We start from the raw sequence: 6,907 nt of genomic DNA, 5'->3' as shown, positions 1-6,907 counted from the left end.
TTCCAACTCTCTTCCAGCTCGGGCGAGTCTATATTGATAAGCTTGCAGTTCTTCGACTGTAGCAGTTGTCTCCATTGGTTCAGAGCCATCCAAAGCTTTCGCAGCTCTATCCCAGGCTGCTTGTGGAAGTTGAACTCTGACACGTGGTGTGGGCCCGAAATATTTAGTGCCCAAACCTCTCCTTAGATCTGAGGGATCGACATAGGGGTTTCCCAAATCGTCGAAAGCCTCTGATGTTTCCTCTTGATCGTGACTTGCTTCTCCAATGGCATAAACTTGGTGATATTTTGGAGTTTTCACTTTGCTTGGTTTGGTGACACCATCATATAGATTGGTGAAGATCTTCCCAATAGAGATGGATTTGTCGATGAAGTCGAAGCTGTCGGTGTCGCTCGAATCATCGCTTATATAGGAGTCCGCCGATGACTCGAAGGACATGTCGCTGAAGATTTTGGCGAGTTTTTCACTTGCCCTGCTGCCGATGAAGCGTGGCGATGAAATCTCCTTGTCGTTTGACTCGATGGATGATACTGAGTTTGAGAAATCAGGACCAACCGCCGATAATCCCGACGAGATCGGAACTTCGAGACGATACGATCCTTCTTTCTCGACGCGGAAGTGGAACTTTCCAAACGTCATCTTCATGGGCTCCTCCAGATACGCATATGCATCCAAACGGGAGGGCGGGTGAGGAATAAAATCAACGAGACCAGTTTCGATCTGTTTACCTCTGTCCATGATGTTGCTTGCTACTGATGAAGTCGACGATCTTGAACGTGCCATCGAGATCAGCTCCTTGTTGCCTCTAGACCCCACGGACGGCGCCAATTGACAAGGTATTAACTTGTCAATGCCTACGGATTGTAGACTAGGGTTTAGTTGGATGTAGAGGGCAAGTAGATCTCGAAGGTTTCAGCCGAAAAGTACTCGACGAATATAAAACTAAGGTTGTGTTGACAGTAGATTCGATGCTTTCTGTGTCCCTCGACTCCCCCTTATATAGGAGGCGGAGCCGAGTGATTCGTATTGTACAAGTTACAGAGTCCGGGAAGGTTTCTAACTCCTCCCGCAAGATTACAAATAATGCTTCCTATTACAACTCTAGCTTTCCTTAACAATATCTTGGGCTTCCGAGTCTTCTTATTCTTCGGGTAGTGGGCCTTCAGTAAACCCCGGGTACAATCATCGGCAGGCCCATTGGGGATGCCTATGTCAGGCGCGCCCCACCCCTTGGCCGCGCCGCCCTGGCGTGTGGGGCCCCCTGGCTCCCCTCTGGTCTCTCTCCGGTGTTCTGGAAGCTTCGTGGAAAAATAAGATACTGGGCATTGATTTCGTCCAATTCCGAGAATATTTTCTTACTAGGATTTCTGAAACCAAAAACAGGAGAAAACAGGAACTGGCACTTCGGCATCTCGTTAATAGGTTAGTTCCGGAAAATGCATAAAATCATCATAAAGTGTGAACAAAACATGTAGGTATTGTCATAAAACTAGCATGGAACATAAGAAATTATAGATACGTTGGAGACGTATCAGGGACACGTACAGTTACTCAGAAAAAACTGAAGAAAACCTCCGATGCAAGTCCAGGTTCAACCTCCAATGATGAAGATTTTGTGGTATGCACAGATGCTTTAGAAAAAGAGAAAATACCTCGTGGTACCAAGTATGCGAAAGAACAAAGAGATAAAGCTTCCGATGGTAGTGCTGTCAAGCTGTCATTGGAAACCGTATGGGCACACAAGTTAGAGAAAGATGATATCAAAGAGGCTGCAAAGAGTGCTCGCTATGCACTAGCATTTGAGTTGCAAAAAAAGGCTGATTGAATTGAAAGAAAGGGAGGATCAAGGCAAGAGAGGGAGGATGCAAGGCAAGAGAGGGAGGATGCACGAAAATAGTTTGAATTGGAAGAGAAAATCATGCTCACGGACACTACTGGTATGAGTGTTGCACAACAACAATTCTACAAAGGGAGGATGCAAGGCAAGAGAGGGAGGATGCAAGGCAAGAGAGGGAGGATGCACGAAAACAGTTTGAATTGATGACCATTGATGGTATAATTCACTTTTGGAGCTTTACCCTCTACTAGCTTTGCAAACACATGAGAACGGTCAAGAACATTTATATCATTGTTTGACCCTGGTAAACCGAAGAATGCATGACAAATCCAAAGATCCTTTGAAGCAACTGCCTCCAAGATCATTGTGGGCTCTTTCACATGGCCTTTAAACATTCCATGCCATTTTTGGGGCAATTTTTCTATCCCCAGTGCATGCAATCTATACTCCCTAACAAACCAGGAAATCCTCTTTCCTCCCCTACTGCAAGTAATCTTGGAATATCATCTTCATTTGGAGACCTCAGGTATTCATCCCCAAAGATTTCACAAATTTTGATCACAAACTTCTTGCAAGCCTCTAGATTAGTAGCTTTTGCGGACCGGATGTACTCATCGACACCCATCAGCTGCTATTCCATAACTTAGCATCTGCATTGCTGCAGTCATCTTTTGCAATGGATGCAACCCAAGAAGTCCACAAGCACTCCTTTCTTGCGTAAAATAACCATCATAATCATGTTCAAGTATTGTATTGGCTATGCCCTTAAACAAAGTACTGGACATCCTAAACCTGTGCGTAAAGAAAGTAAATGAGATAGGGAAGTGAAAATAGGGAAAAAAACATAGAGTTATGGAGTAATTTCGAACCTTCGCCGAAAAAAGTGTTCGGGATAGCGAGGATTTTCTCTGAAGTAGTCATTCCAGAGGAGAACAAATTCGGCATCTCTTGCTCGGTCAATTGTCTGACGCCCATGCTTGGAACCGCCATGACGTCGAGCGTTCCTCTTCTCTTCCTCCTTACGCTCAACAAATGCTGCAAGAATGAGTTCGTCATCATCAAATGAAGACGACGACGAATTCATGAGCATATCCAACGAGGAAAATTCTCCATTCATCATTTTTCTGTGTTGGACAGAGGAATTCAAGAGAGAGATGAGAGAAGGCAAAGCGAGGAGTGTTGGATGAGAGGTGGGAGGGGTGGTAAATATAGCCGTTGGAAATATAGCCGTTTGAAATGTTACTAAACTATACGAGAGAGAATTTAGATGTCCTAGATATAGACGTTCCACTGAAAAACTGAGATCATCTAAAAAGGAATTTTTATAGATGTCATCTATATGGAGATATAGAGGACCTCATTTAGAGAAACCACTAGAGATGCTCTTAAGTTTGGATGCAGCGCCGTATTTAAACAGGTGAGAAACCATCTCAGGTTTCGATGTGGGACTATTCTTCGTGCACGGATCCATCGCGTGTGCCAGGTCTGTTAGGCTAGCCATAGTGGTAAGTATCATGTAGTAGTATCATGCATATGATACTACTACATGATACTATCTCTATAGTGGGTAGTATTATAAAATAGTATTATAGTCATGCTATATTTATTATTTTTTAGAATCTCAATGCAAATTTGTGTACAAGATTTGTTTAGCATTAACTTTTCTCATTATTGCGCTATGATAATGTATCTACGTATGTCACTCTAATCTCCTCTCTCTTCCTTAATTAGCTGCCACATCAGCATTTTTGTGGGACCAATCTGCATGATACTAGCTATGATACTAGCACTATGGCTAGCCTTACCTTCTTGTCGTTCCCGGTTATCGTACGGAAATGGTGAATGGAACCTGGGTGCGTGCGCACCCATTTACGAAAAGTTCAAAAAAGGCTATTTAAAAGTTTCAAAAAAATGTGAATTAAATTTTTGCATGTATATATTATGTTGATACTTACTCGTGTGTGTTTTCACGGAAAAATACCATTGTGTGTGACCTACACAAAAATGACAAAATGCAAATTCCTATTTCTGTGAATAGTACAAATTCCTATTCACTATTCTCATTTGGACATTTTATCATTTTTATGCAGGCCACACACAATGGTATTTTTTCGTGAAAACTCACACGAGTAAGTATCAACATAATATGTACATGCAAAATTTTACTTTATATTTTTTTGAAACTTTTAAATATCATTTTTTTGAATTTTTCGTAAATGGGTGCGCACGCACCCAGGTTCCATTCGTCCGGGTTTTGTGCATATCTCCACTTCGTTCGCGATGGATAGACTGAAAAGCTGCCTCATATACGATCCTCGATCGATCTATCTTTTCTACACGCATCAGCTGGTCGACATAAAAATTATCGAATATCGATCAACGGATACTTGGCTCTCGCTGTACAAGGGGCCGATGCAGGCTCCCGCCATGCTGCTGCTAGGAGCTGCTTCGTTCGCTTGCTGCCGTATGGAAAAATGTACGGTCATGCACAAAAAAAACTACCTAGTGGTCCATCTTTTTCTCCACCTAGCAAGCTCACGGTTGTGCCGGAAATGGTGAATGGAACCTGGGTGCGAGCGCACCCATTTACGAAAAGTTCAAAAAAATGCTATTTAAAAATTTCCAAAAAATGTGAAGTAAAATTTTGCATGTAGATATTATGTTGATACTTACTCATGTGTGTTTTCACGGAAAAATACCATTGTGTGTGACCTACACAAAAATGATAAAATGCAAATTCCTATTCCTGTGAATAGTACAATTCCTGTTCACTATTCTCATTTGGACATTTTGTCATTTTTATGCAGGCCACACACAATGGTATTTTTCCGTGAAAACACACACGAGTAAGTATCAACATAATATCTACATGCAAAATTTTACTTCACATTTTTTGGAAACTTTTAAATAGCATTTTTTTGAACTTTTCGTAAATGGGTGCGCGCGCACCCAGGTTCCATTCCTCCGGGTCGACGGTTGTGCACACTAATGCTAGAACGATCGGAAAAGCATACGCCAACATGCATGTACGGGCCATGTACATGAAAATGATGCCTAAAGAAATCTCTATCATCCAGACAGAAATATGCTAAAATATTTCTTACTTTATACATGGTAAAAACTAATTATACCTAGGAGGACAAAAATATAAAACTAATAATTCTGTAGAGTTAAAGGAATAAAACTTTTTTGCATGAAGAAACAAATAATTATTTACTAAGGAATAACTAATTACTAGTTGAATGCCCGTGCGTTGCTACGGATTCTATCCCTCTCAATATTTTCTTCATCGATCATGTAAATGTAATACACGTTATTTCTATTCTAACAATTCAACGTCACCCACCCATACGTGTTGAAGCTACAAAAATTGTCAGTAATGTAAATGCTACAAGATAACACATGCTATTAAGAACAAAAGAAATTGTTGTCCATACAATAAAGAAAGAGCATAGGTATAGACGGTGGATTACATTGGGCATGAAAACACTCCATTTCAGGCCAACCGAATCAATATGTCTAGATTCATAATCGCAATCATCATGTATCTCGCTTCATAAGTCAAATATATACTCCCTCCAACCCACCAAAAGGGTTTGAATTTTGTCAAAATTTTGATGTGTCTAGACACTATCTAATAAATAGATATATCTAAATTTTGGTAAAGTTGAGACTTTTTTTGTAGGACGGAGGGAGTAGGTGAGAATGTATTTACACGGATCAAAAAAATACATGTGGAGCATTAACCATGCAACCTTCACCCTTAACATCAAGAGAATCGGCCGAACTTCGCGCGGCAAGCAGATCTATGGACGTGGTCATCACGTTGGCAATAAGACAGACACAAACTACAACTAAACTTGATCAGGCATGGATGCCTCCTCGCTAACACATGTTTGTCACTGTATGTTGGCATCCCTTCCCTCAAAAAAATGCTGGCATCTGATTCCTTAAATGAACCATCAAATTATTCATGATAGGCAATCTTCATGTCCATGCACTTACAAAACAAAATTAGCTGCATAAAAAAGTCACAAACTGAAATTGGTTACCTAGTTGTCGAGCTGAGAGAACAACTAAAAACTGGACATACACATTCTTTTCTTCAAATCTGTTTAGTAGCGGACATACACCTCTGAATGTAGTCAAGTGAAAATGTGACCATGCATGCAACTCTAAATTTGTGTCAAAAGAAAATCTAAGGGCATACATAAATTCTGATCATTACGTATCTTTGTTGATAAAAAAGTAATACTCAATAAACCTGCCAAGCACATAGATCCACTGTAAATCACCATCTTACTGAACCCACCATGAAAAATAGGGAATCGATGAAGGCTATAGGAATCGATTAAAAAATGTAACACTTCTACATTTAATTCGAGAATAGTAAGACCTGTGTTTTGTCCGCTACTGATGCTAATGATGTTCCTGGATACCAATCTACAAGCATTCAGCTACAAAACATTGTTTAAGGTGCCAAACAGAAGCAGACCATGAGCTTAATCTTCTTCACTGACAATGGCACCGGGGCCACTACCTCTGCCTGCCATAGGAAGCTGATGATGTTAATGGTGAGGTCGCTGTCAAGGACATGTGAAGGCGGCGCCGACAATTGCGTGAAAGCTTGACTTGAGGAGGCCGAGCACGGTGAGCTAGTGGCATTCGAAGACGCCGCTGCTCACCGGGGGAGGCAGCCTAAAACCATGCTGCCAGCAGAAGCTAGAAGTCATGTATGGACGCCGGACGACAGTGGTATGGAGGTCCTATCCACGGCTTGATGCTTATTGTCCTCTGCTCCGCTGTCCATGGTGATGCTTGCTTGACCTCTCCTTGCTGGCTATGATGGCTTGATAAATTCTACAAAAGAATTGATATTTTCCCCAGTGTGTGGCAACAATGAAGGACTTTCTCCCCTTAACAATGGATATATACACAACCTACTTTGCTTGATCAAGGTAGTGGAAGGCAGATCCTCATACAGAACTTACTACCAATGGCTTCATAAGTAGTGTTATGGTAGCCTGGAACCTACATTACCAAACATAAAAACAACAGACATGAGAACTT

This window comes from Lolium perenne, chromosome 2 (assembly GCF_019359855.2).
Source record: "Lolium perenne isolate Kyuss_39 chromosome 2, Kyuss_2.0, whole genome shotgun sequence".
In the NCBI taxonomy this organism is placed as follows: Eukaryota; Viridiplantae; Streptophyta; class Magnoliopsida; order Poales; family Poaceae; genus Lolium; species Lolium perenne.
This window is presented reverse-complemented; position numbering follows the sequence as displayed.